The sequence below is a fragment of the Larus michahellis genome, chromosome 4, assembly GCF_964199755.1.
Source record: "Larus michahellis chromosome 4, bLarMic1.1, whole genome shotgun sequence".
Taxonomy (NCBI): domain Eukaryota; kingdom Metazoa; phylum Chordata; class Aves; order Charadriiformes; family Laridae; genus Larus; species Larus michahellis.
The window spans coordinates 83111022-83124143 of record NC_133899.1 but is presented as its reverse complement, the minus strand read 5'-3'; the positions used below and the strand labels follow the sequence as shown (position 1 = coordinate 83124143).

The following is a 13122-nucleotide window of genomic DNA, read 5'->3' as shown; positions in this document are numbered from 1 at the left end:
GTCGCAGAAATGTTCTGCCTTTTATGAAGAATTTAAATCTTCCAGTAACTTGCAGTTATTATTCTAAAAGCTTTTTCTGAGTTAAGCCATATTCTTGTCCCATGGATAGATTTTGTTCCTATACTTTCTTTATACAGAGGGACCGAGTGGATTGGAAGTCACTACACTTATTCATGTGGGAGAACACTGTCATCTGGGGGGTAAGTATTCTTCTTATCCCAAACATGGCAGACTAATATGCCAGAATCGGTAACATATTGAACAAAATCCAGCTTGTGAAGAAAGCCATTTGTAAAACAAACAAACAGAACAGCTGTGATACATGCATGACAGGACAGAATTTTTTTTTCTCTACGAAGCAATAGAACAGAGCTGTGTCAGCAGGAGATCCTAAATTTAAACTAAGCAGCATCAGGTTTCAGAAATGCACCAAAACCACCTATAGCTCAGTAGTTATTTGGACTTTTGGATCTGTAGCTGCATTTGAAAGAAAGATGCTTATGGAGAGCAGATGTACTGAGTTTTAATTGCAGTTCCCATCTGGGTGAACTTCTTGTCTTCTCTCGTCTTCAACGGGATGTGAAAGTATTTAGAAATGTTTCTTCTGTGTGAGGAAGACCTTACTCATGTGATTACTGGGTTAAGAAGTACAGATTAATGATTGTAAAGTGCTTTGAAATCCTGAGATGAAAGGTATTATGCAAGAATGATGATTTTATTCCATTTAATATCAGTTTGTTCATGATGATGTCATGTAATGAGAAAGGAAGTATTCTTAAGCTTGGTGCTCAGATCTGGCAAGGAAACTTGTATTCTGGCTGCAACAAATTTTCCATGTCCATGTGGCATAGCTACATCATAGACCTTCACCTTCTTCACCACAAAATAGAAGTGATAACACTGGTTTCTTCTCCGCCCCGCCTCCCCCACAGTGTTCTTAAGCAAAAATAAAGCATGTTTGTGATGGGTACAAAGATGCTTGGATGGAATGGCCATATAACACATGGTAACAGGACTATCGTCATATCAGACAAGATAACATAATTTCTGTAGTCCTGACATAAATTGCAAACCAAGTGGGGAAAAAGGAATACCTTTTTTTGTGTGTGTACATAAAGCATAAAGTCTTCCAGTCTAGCATGTTGTCTGCTTTTACTGGGCGTCTGGCCTTTTTGGTTCATTAGCAGATTTCTCACACGCAGAAAAACGACACCCCGTTTTGGTTTTTTTCGGTTTTGCCTAGTCTTCAATCACCTGGTTCTCATTTTAGCAGTACTCCACAGACTATATCTCCTGCCAGCTGGTGAAAGAAAAAAGTGCCATATCTCTGCTTATATCATTTCCCCAGTCCTGCTTGCCACACCTGTGAAATAAAGGGAAGTCTCTCCTGACACAGGGAAGGCAGAGAAGTAAAATGAAAGCATACAACTGGATGGAGGAAAGGAGAAGACCCCAGAATATTTTTGTAGCAGCAGTGGGAAAAGAGTTCTAATGTTTTCTTCCTTTACTTTTTACAAAAGCCTAATACATACAAGCTGCAGAAGTGCTATAAAGTGTAATTCTATTTCTGCAGTGCTGCCCTCTCTGAAGGAAGGCTTAGTCTCCTGGACAGCTCTGGGCATGGCGGAGTTGCTGGGACAAAGCCATGGCAGCCCACCTAACGCCTCCACGTTGCTGCGGCAGGTAACCCACTCATCTCAGACAGACAGTAGTAAAAACTTTATGTTTCTCCATAACATACCCTCGCATGTTATATAAGTAAATACATCTCGCTGTGTATAGCCGTACAGAGGAAATTTTTACACTGCTAAACATTTGGATTATGAAAGCATAAATATAGCGAAGGCTCCTGGAGCCACTGTAAACCATCAGAGTTATGCTAGCCTAAGTATGGTGAGATACACTATATAATGTGCACCGTTGTATCACATGCTCTGGATGTGTCAATACTAGCTACTGAACTGTGCTTTTAGGAAAACGGTATCTTCAGTAAGCTCTGGCAGTATCTTAATCCCTTTAGTATGGCTCTGATACGCTGATCACCAAAATCTAGGGCAGGCCTCTGAAGTAGTTGGATCAGGCTCTAATACTCCTTTAGATCATAATCCTGCAAAGATTTAACATTTACAAATAACTTTATCATGTGAGTCGTTAAATGGGATGTTGGAAGATCAGGGTCAGAACTGGAACATTCAAGAAATTCCAGCTTTGGTTATATTTATCAAGGATATGACAGAAACAAGAAGAAAGTTAGTGTGGCTTCTGGTAGATCCTCATTCTTAGGAATATGCAGCATTTGAGGCCTTATATATCAGCTTAAGTTCACCCACAACTATTCAGTCCTGTCAGCTTCAAAGGGTTTTAATCATCATGCAAAGCTAAGTACATCTGCAAAAGATAGGGACCTGGGTTGTAGCAGTCTTTCTTCTGACACAAATATTCTGCACTATGCTGTGACCCAATCCCTATTGTAATGCTTTCCCCCTCTTTTTCTAAGCCTCCTTTTCTTATTTTAACCTTCATCCTCCAAACAGGATACCTACCCGGATACCTCAGAGTACAAATGCTGTGAGGCTTTTACCTGTAACAGCAACAACCAAGATAAGATTAGAAATAGGAGAACCGAAAGAGAGAAGCTACTCTTTAATTTAAAAGCTAAGCAATGAGTGTTTATAGCCCTCATTTGAGCTAGGCTACCCTGCCGTTGCCACCTCAAAAATTTTGGCTGTGGATTTGGCCTCTTACCTTCTGTGTAAACCACTGGAAGTTTAATTTGAAGGAAAATAGTCGCATTTCTTGAACAAGTTTTGTATGGTTTTGCAGAGGGGAGAAGAAACTGAGCAGAAAAAGAGGCATCCAAACAAAATATGTTCTAAAACATCAGACAGACTATAGATGGGTCAGGTGAGAAGTATTTTCTTCGTCACTGCTAGGTTTGATATTGGATAATTAAAAAAGATTATCTAATCCTCCATGAGCGTTTCTACCTGGAGACCTGCTAGCGCCCTGCTGTGTTTAGTTTCATGTTTGTCATTAGAAAACCTCTGCCCTATTGCTTACACATCTCTCACAGAGATAAAATCATATAATATTTTAGGAATAAACACTCTCAGATAAATGAAAAGCGTTCTGGAAATAAAAGAGGAGGAAAACAACTATGTGGACCTGGCATCTCATTTACTCAGTTTATACGTGAAGAATGAATGCCACTAATTGCATATATTTTTTACTTTTTCATTATGAAGAAAATAAGCCCAGAAAAAAACCAACAGTGATTACTGCTAGGTTTGTAGATCGGTGTACAATTAAGATTCAGGTACTATTGGAAGAAAAACTGGGCAAGATCAGAGTATGAATGGTAAATTCAGAAATTCCTGCCTATCTGAAAATTATCTAAAAGTATTCAAATACTGAACAGTGCAAGTATTACATGTATAAAGGAACAATCTTTAGCATGTTACCAAAAAGCTAATTTTGTGCATAATCTGTCCTTTATTTATAAAATAAATCCATCTATTTTATAAATCACATGTAAAAAATACTTCCAGTGCTAATAGAAACTTTTGATATGAATGCTTATTTAGAAGTTATCACTTTCTGTTATCCGTTGTAGTTCATTTCTAACAGTTGCAAAATGGGTCAACTCTTTTTTTATAGGCTGCAGTGATACGATGCCTGTAAAACTGGGGTTATGAAATGCAAACTATTTTACAACGGCATGTCCCTGCTATCACAGAGCAGCTTCCACATCAAATGCACAGCTAAATACATCTTCTGTGCTTGTATATTGATTTCGCTCCTGATAAACAAATGAAAGTCCCCCTCTATCATTACAGGATATCTGCTGCAAAATTCAAGGTTTTGAACAAACCTTTGCTTGAGAGTGATTTATTAAAAGCATTAATCTTAAGGTCTTGAAAAGCTAAAAGAATTGTCATTTCTAAATGACCTTGTTAGAGTTCATCAAGATTCCATATGTGCTTAAATCCTTGCAGATTGAAGGTCTTTTCCCAGTATTTTAAACAAGTTTCTAAAATTTATTTTAGACAAAAAAATCAAGTACTAATTAAAGTCTCTTTTTATACTTTCTGACTGAGGAGTCAAAGGAGATGCTACCATTATTTACTAAAGAAAACACTGTTAATTAGGTTAGGACAGGCAATTTGGATGCTAATTTATTTGTTTAAAATAAAAGTGTCAGGGTACAAAAATAGGTTGCTGCTTCCAAGCCACACAACCAAGCCTGGTAAGAAAAAAAACCTGTCCAAACAAAATGCTGAAAGTTTGGATTGTTTTTACAATTCTGTATCTAATAACAAATTTTATCTTAGAAAAGTTTTACAAATTCTATTTTTTCTAGTCATTCCTTAAAATACAATTTTCAATGTAGGGGTTTCCCAGGAACTAAAGGCCATACATATTAAGTAGCGCAGATATTCCTGGTTTAGAAAAACTCATAAGCAGGAGATCATCCGACCAGCCTATAAAAATAGATTGCCTTTTTATAGTAATTGGCTAAATTATTGGTCACATTTCTAGATCTGTTGAAAACTACCATATGCCTAAAACAGCACAGTCCGTAAGTGTGACTAAATAGTCATTAAATTCCTAATCCAAAATTCTCCAGTACAGAAGTCCCGTCCTGTTGCTTATCTGCGATTGAACAACAAACAGCTGTGTATGAAATACCATCAGTCCCAAGCATTCTAAAATCATGGCTTGGGCTCCCCAATCAGAAGTTTTTTTCACAATAAATATGCTTTTAATTTGCTTTTCACATACAACAGAGCAGATTATTAAATGCTTTTCTGCAACCACAAGAGCTTGATAGGTAAGCTATTTTCATGTTTATTTTAAGAAAAAAAATCCAGAAGCTGGTGCTCAACAAAACCAACCAAAAATCTTGACACTCATGATATTGTGAAATCTAGTGATGACACATATGGAAAAATGAAGTGATACATGACATTTAAAAAGCTGCTTATTTAGTTTCGTCATGGCATGTCAAATAGACCTATCCAACAATTCTAGCATGCATGATAAAAGGGTTCTATTATCAAAAGGAATTAAGGTGAAAGACAGGCAGGCTAAAAAACAGAGACCTGAGAGATCAAAAGGAAAAAGAAAACAATTTGCTTGCCTGCAGGAAAGGGAAAACCTCATTTAACTAAACACCCAGCAGGAAAGGCAGCATGTACATGGCTTGAGAAATTCCATCAATGGTACAATTTATCCTCTTGATTTCATCAAATGGCAAATGACTGTACATACATATAAGGACAATCAGCTACATTCTGTACTTAGTCGTAGTCATGCAGCCCAGGCGTAAGCAAGTAGAGCTTAACCAGGGATTGCTTTTTTAACCTCTCTGTTCAAACATGTTCATTGTTTACGTGGATGTAAAAGACAGCAGTATTTATCCCGTATTTCTTGCTGCATCTCAAGCCATTCTTGTAAGACAGATTCAAAGTACTGTGAAGACAAGAACAACTGACACTGTAGGGATTTTAAATGGGCTCCCCATTTCCCCGAAGAAATGCTGTAAATGTATGCTGTAACTGCCCAGCCAGTATAAATGGGCTGTAGTCCAGCCCCATCCCCACACGTAGCCTCCATTCACTACAGCAGGATTTCACAAGAGCAACTGGGGGCAGAGTGCAGTTGTGTTTCAAAACATTTGCAGAATGATTGGATATAATTCTTTGAAGAGGATTTAATTTTCTTAATGAGTCTGAGTAAATCATTAGCCTCCATGGTTGCAAGGGGAATACTTCAGGAGATTTCATGAGGTATACTTTAGCAGAGCAAAACAACACAGACAAAGTCATACTTGTTGGACACAAGGTCACAGAACAGAGGGAGGTGTTCCTCTAATATTTCTACTGCACAGTGTATTTATAAAAAGCTGAACAAATCTATCACACTGATTTTACTGTACCTGAGATCATGTATAAAATTTTTCTTGACAATATAATTAATATTCCTTCTCATACCATGATTTTGCCATAAACATGCATATTGAAGTGCCTTCATCCCAAATGAAGGAATTATTTTGATAAGTGGAAATGTGGAAGAGTAGAAATCTTAAGCAGATGCCTCTGGAGCCAGGTCCTTCTCAGTGTTCACTAGAGCACAGAACGTTTACTTGCTCTCTTTTAGTGACCGAAGATCTGAGTATTATGCTCTGGAAAACAACTGTCACAGTGCCTTGGATGAATTGCATTGGTCATGAGTCCACCAGTTCTGGAGCCCAAGTGAAGGAAGCATGATTCGTGCCATTCTCCGCGTGCCTCTCTCTGCCTGACTCACCTTTCTGCTACTTTCCCCGCCCTGACTGGTCATACTCGCACTCTGCCATCTGCTCAGCCTATCTCAGCAAAACCCACGGCTTGTGCAAGCAGCAGTCTGTTGCAATCTTTCAGCGGGAAGCAGGAGGCCCATGTGGACAGAAGGTACCCTCCAGACCAGGGCAAAACACTTCCTAAAATAACCATATCTGTGACCCTGTTGTAAAAACTGGTTTTCCTGGGGTTTATTCCTCATTGCCTCCCGCCTGCTAGCAAAGAACCTGACCCTTTCAAATCAGCACCGACTTACGTGGCTGGGAGCCATAGAAAAGCTAGCACTTCAGGTTAGCACTCCCTTTCCCCTGCTTTAACCTTTATAATCAAATATCAAAAAGAATGAAAACAAACTGTGGCTGCAGTCATTGGTGCCTTACATTTTCTGTTCTCACCAGCACATTTTATAGGTCACTGTTAGGCCAATGAAACATAACACGGTGTTCCTTTACCACTTCCCCCTTGCCCCCCTTTTTAAATTTGAAAACAGGTATCTTCTTCCAAGCTAAATACTTTTAACTACTGAATCTCACAGAAAAAGAAGGTCACAAGCTGACTCATCAACAGCCGTAATAAATGTGTTAAAGATCCTGGACAGGGCATCAGATCATGTAAGTTATATAAATGCCAGGTGCAGAGATACTCACCACCCAAGAAAACAGGTGTATGTGTTCTTAAGGTTTACTATTATTTATGAAGTAAATATATTACTCCAGGCAAAACATCCTGGGCTTGATCCTCCACTGCTTATCATCCATATACATCTATATACATCTTCTACACCCCATGCACAGAGTGAGCTTTGAAGTAAATCAGAGTTGAAGGGGGTTATATCCCTTTGTATGAGGCATAAACACACAACAGTTACTTTCAGAAGCTGACCTGCTGAGTTCACTGAGAAAGAGGAGGGCAGTTGTTAAAAAGAGGCTAAGAAACAACTGTAAAGATGCCTTTATCTGAACAATTTATATTCCAAGCATTCAAAATACAGAAAAAATGTCCTTTGCAGTTACTATTTGGCACCACCAGCTGGATGCTCTAAGGAACTAAGATACAGATTTTTACTGCTTAAAACTGGAAATACTGGCAAAGTGATCTTGCAGCTTATGGTCCTGTACACTATTTTGTCTTGCTGCTAAAGTGTAAATACCTGGTACCTTCTGCACAAGAGGATGACTATGCTGAATTTTATTCATTGTGTCGAGCAGCAGCCAAGTGAAATCCTGGAAATACCGAAAGATGCCCATCTGTATGTTGTGTGCCTCTGGCAAGATCTCATACAATATATACCAGGGTCCCACATGGAAAGGATTGTCCATCTCACCTGCCTCCTCACTCCTACATGTGCAAGTATTGGTGCAGACGGAGCTTGGTCTCATTGCTCTCAGCCATACCAGTATGTTCTGGGCAAGTGGCTGAGCACTGTGTGTCGGGGCAGATGCTCCAGTGTCAAGAAGGTTTCACTTGGGCAGATTGCTGTAGCACACTGTCGTTTCCCGCAGGGTTGTTTCTTGCATCTGAGCTAACAGCGACACAGGGGAAGTAAGGGAAAAATTAGAAATCTAGATATCACCTCACAGGACTTTTTTGCAAAGCCCATCCTAGTCCAGTTGGTGTCTACGACAAAATTGCACTTTGTTGTTGTCATAAATACTTGGCACGTATCACTCCTTAGGAGGAGTACACAATGTGAGCTAAGTAGGAGCAAAACATATCATTCCATTTCGCCTGCTGGCAGAAAAATCCTGAAAGGATTGAGTTGTGGGTAACAGAATATACTAGAAGTGTGTAACCTAAGTGATGCAAAAACATTACTTCTTAATAGAGAGCAACACAAACACATCAATCGCTCAGCAGGGTTCTGCTGTCCTTATCCCTTTGCCGGGGATGATGAATGGCATGAAAGGAAATCAAAATGACCTCCTGTAGATTCAGAATAGGTGTGGTGGTGGCAGGAGATTGTATCTCTACTCACAATCCTGGAGGCAAAACTCCTATGCACAAACATCCATTTTGTCTGAAACTGGATACTTCTCTACTTAAAAGACAAAGTAGTTCTGTTGGAAGCACAGGAAGGGAAGGGTGAGTAACTGCCAGAGATATGAAGTTTTATGTCAAGTGAGCTCAAAGGCATCATCCCTTCCCCCAACGACTGTTGGTCTGAGCAGAGTTGTCCCCTAAAGCTTTGCAAAAATCGTTTCCCCTTCCCAGACTGGATTCCTGTGCAATGCATGGTGGATGTACATAGTCCAGCCCTGAGGAAGCAGGTCAAGTGGCACAGTGACAAGGACTGAGGATAGAAAAGGATTAGAGAGGCTGAGTCAGCCATAGTAAGTGATGATTAACTTCGGGGTTCTTTGCTTTTGACATTCAGATCATGTAAAATCATGGGACTACTTCAGTGACAGTCAGCCCCATGTCTGGGCCCTTCCCTTCCTAACAGGCGCCATGGACAAGACAGATCATACCAGCAGAGTAAAAAGCAAAAGTTGAAAATGAGTAAAAGGTATTCACAATAACTTCTGCTTCAATGGAAACATTGCTATACCTATAAACAAATAAACTATAAAATTTGGCACAAGAGGGGCCCAGGACTGGAATAGCAGGAATGTTGCAGATCAAGATTAATGTGCATTGGCAGAGCTAGGCGGAGAAACATGCACAGCACCTGTCTTCACGGTGCCTGTCGTGAGCTGATGACGTTAATCTCCTGCTTTCATAACCACCATATTCAAACCTACATTTTTAAACAATACCTTGTAGATTGTAATGCAAACTATTTTGAGGGAAATTTTGCTGAGAACAAAAAACATGCATACACGTAACAAGGCAGCCGAATAAGAAAGTAATACATACTTATAAATGTGTTCACAGAGAAAGGATCTTACCTATTCTTAGGAATACATATACGTGCATATGTGTGTGTGTGTAAAACTATATATGTTCTATATATGTTGATAATAGGATAAGCATTAAAAAGTGCGACAAGAGAGATGAGGACTTTTACAATCCCAGTCACCTGAGGTGCGGCATAGTTCCTCTCAGAAACCCTTCTCAATTTCTACCTCAAATCCCAGAATGTCCTGCAGCCTGGATTTAGGACAGAAATTTCTAGACTGGATAAGATGCTGGAGAATCTGAATCTTTGCTTACAAACATCATCATGCCATTATATCATCATTCATTAGATGCCATTACGTTATTCAACCATCCTTAAATAACTATTACACTATTCCAGCCACTAATCCTTTCTGAGAAAGACAAGTAAGAAGTAAGCATTAATTAGGTGACCATTACATGAGTACTATGCTTTCTTTAGGACTGAATGTACTGCAGGTTTTGCTGTGCTGTATTCCTTCCTGAAATATCCATCACTAAGCCCTAACTCTATTAATGTCAAAACTCTCACTAATTTTAGCGGGTCTAGGAATAAACTTTTATTTTCACCAGCTAAGAAGAATTCCCTCAAAAAGATAGGAGAGAGAGTAGATACAGGATTCTGTTGCCATGTCTCAAGTCAGGATAATACTGTGTTTTTACATTGCGCTTGCATGTTTTGTTTTGAGGACAATAACAGATATTTACAAACATACCAGCTCTGAAATCCCACTGAACTCCTTCTTCTTATGTAAAATATATTCTGAGATAAGCAGTACCTTTAACTTTGGGAAATGTATGTCAAGCCTGAAAACTTTTCAGTGTTTATCATTTCTTTTAAAACTCATTCAGGAAATTCCTGGACAAACCATCAGTGATAATTTCTCTTATTTAGGCATAATGGACTCAGTATACACTGTAGTGAGAAAACCAGAACGTTGTATCATTGAAAGACCATGTTAAATATTGTACATATTTTTAGAATACCCATGTAAAACCTGAAATAATTTTACAGATAATAGGAGGTTCCTACTTTTGCTGTTTTCTCTCAGGAAAACAACAGATGTGCAACTGCTTTAAAAACAGTGGACAGGCAGTGTCCTGGTGTGCCAGAGGAGTGTTCTCAGCACAGAGACACCCACTAGATGGGGATATTTCCATAGGACACTCCTGGATGGCGCCGGCCTCCCCAGCAGTGTTCATCCAGTGCGCCAGGTCTGTACCAACACCAGCTCATATTTACATTTTAGATTCTCGAGTTTTGGATAGGATTAAAGTTAAATTGCTATAAATATTAATTCAGAGCAGTAACATGCAGTTCGGGTCAGCTTGGGGAGATCCTCTCTTCACGGAGCAACAGATTCAAATAATTTTTTTTTACATTAGGAAGAACAGATGCACATGTGCCTGTGTGCACAAATACACACACACAAACACACGCATACTGGCACACGTAGATGGGTTCAGGAGCCTAAATGGAGCACAGATCCTACCGCTTCTTAGTTGGAATAAGCGCTTCTACAGTCTTTAACAGTTAGGCAACTCAGACCTGCAAGACTTTGGGCACAGAGTAGTTTTTCAATGGCCCTTATGCGTTTGGTATTAGTTAAACTCAGTTACAATTTTAAAAAATATTTCAGGTTTGCTTGAAAATCAGACACTTTGATTTTGTATATGAGTGTGCTTATCTGTATCTGGTGCGCAAAAGACTGCACAATGAGCAAGAGATTTAGTGTATTAAACTGTCATCGATTACAGTGAAAAAGGCACCAGAATGCATTAATGCCATTTGCTTTTTGTAATTTCAATGGTCTGATTTTCCAGGGCTTCTTAATACAAACTACAGAGATCAACTAACCATGATGATCAACCAGCCACAAGAAGCATGGCTTTTCCTATCTGGTACTCCCAGTTCTTTGAAAAGCAATATTCACCCCTAGTTTAAATCTTCCATGGCTCACTTTCTCCTGCATGTGTTCAGCCAGGGCTGATTTGACTATGTTTAACATCCTTTTCTGCAGCCCAGTTTTGTGTGCAGTCTGTAAGAATCTGGTCAGTATTTCCTATGCAATGGGGTCCGCAAAGAATAAGGAGAAAAAGAAATGCTGAGCTTTACGAGGCCCTATTATAAGTATAGGTGTTAACTTCAGAATTGGAAATACCCCTTATTTTCACCCTGTGTTGCACAGGTTTGGGGAGCTTTGGGGATCTGTTAGATCCACTCACTTTCTGTTTGCAAGAGTAACACATAAGCATGATTTTGAAAGATTTTGAATCATAGAATGGTTAGAGTTGGAACATCTAGTTCCAACCCCCCTGCCATAGGCAGGGACACCTCCCACTAGACCAGGTTACTCAAAGTCCCATCCAGCCTGGCCTTGAACACTTCCAGGGATGGGGCATCCACAACTTCTCTGGGCAATCTGGGCCAGTGCCTCACCACCCTTACAGTAAAGAACTTCTTGCTAATATCCAATCTAAATCTACCCTCTTTCAGTTTAAAATCACTATCCCTCATCCTATCACTACACTCCCTGATAAAGAGTCCCTCCCCATCTTTCCTGTAGGCCCCCTTTAGGTACTGGAAGGCCACTATAAGGTCTCCCTGGAGCCTTCTCTTCTCCAGGCTCAACAACCCCGTCTCTCAGCCTGTCTTCATAGGAGAGGTGCTCCAGCCCTCTGATCATCTTCATGGCCCTCCTCTGGACTTGTTCCAAGAGGTCCATGTTCTTCTTACTTTGGGGACCCCAGAGCTGGACACAGTACTCCAGGTGTGGTCTCACCAGAGGGGAGTAGGGGGGCATAATCACCTCCCTTGACCTACCGGCCACACTTCTCTTGATACAGTCCAGGATGCAGTTGGCTTTCTGGGCTGAGAGCACACATTGTGGGGTCATGTTAAACTTCTTATCCACCAATACCTCCAAGTCCTTCTCCTCAGGTCTGCTCTCCACCCATTCTCTGCCCAGCCTGTATTTGTACTTGGGATTTCTGTGGTTTTTTGTCATTTAATCTGTGCTGTCCCCACCTCTCAACCCCTCTCTGTTCCTAATGTGTCATACACAAAATAACTGAAGAACTAGTTTGGAGGTTTTTAGAATTACTTACAGTTAAAATGGTCTTTCCGTGAACCACAGGGAAACCAGGTCCTATATGAAATCCACAGGTCCTGTATGAATTTCATACACTCCACAGCACAAAACAGATTCCAGAGACCTAGGAAATCATCACACATACCACTGAGCTGAATCACTGTATAAATGTTATCTTTGTTAACTATTTATTCTCTTACCCCTACAAGCTGGATAAGAGCACAGGAACCCACACCTCATTATCAACAGGGCCACACTGGTCTTTTTTTTTTATCTGTCTCACCCCTTTTGCATTGCACTGATAACTGTGGATTTTTGCCAGCTGCAAGTAGTTCTTGGCTGGCATTTGAGAAATAACTCGGCTGGTGGCTGGGAAAAGTATGTAGGGATGATCCACCAGAACAGATTAACTCCTTGGTCTCTGCCATATTTCTTTGACACAGATAGCTTTCCTTTAAGTATTAGGTGTTACTCAGATTCTCTGAAGTGCCTTCCTTTCTCTCCCTCTTAATTTGTTTATTCAGAAGCATTTCAAACGGCAAATTAGAGGCATGCATTAAACTACAGCGTATAACATATGGAAAAAACAACTTATGGCCCCATCTCATTACTTGTATACACTATGAGTAAAGAAACTGGCAATTTATCCACAGCTTGCAGTTTTCCTGAAATAAACAATCAGTCAATAGTCAATGCAAGCTTAATTCTGGACAACTTTCCAGCATCAGCAATATAACCCAGTGGAACTGCCAGAAAGAGTTGTCCAAGACAAGCTAAATGAAATTTTTATTATAAGGTAAGATGCTTTTTGT

At 39.9% G+C, this 13122-nt stretch overlaps 1 protein-coding gene across 33 annotated transcripts in view; it reads right to left on the bottom strand.

The window, feature by feature from the left end:
- The window catches only part of MICAL2 (microtubule associated monooxygenase, calponin and LIM domain containing 2), a 160425-nt gene extending 147978 nt beyond the window's left edge, over positions 1–12447 (bottom strand). For 16 of the 33 annotated variants that reach the window (XM_074586046.1, XM_074586055.1, XM_074586061.1 and 13 more), the window contains exon 1: positions 12327–12447. The gene's annotated coding sequence lies outside the window, so the exon portion shown is untranslated. Of the gene's footprint in view, positions 1–7665; positions 7864–12326 lie in introns of all 33 variants that reach the window. The other 17 variants (XM_074586047.1, XM_074586056.1, XM_074586062.1 and 14 more) reach the window with 4 other exon arrangements.
- Positions 12448–13122: the final 675 nt, after the last annotated feature.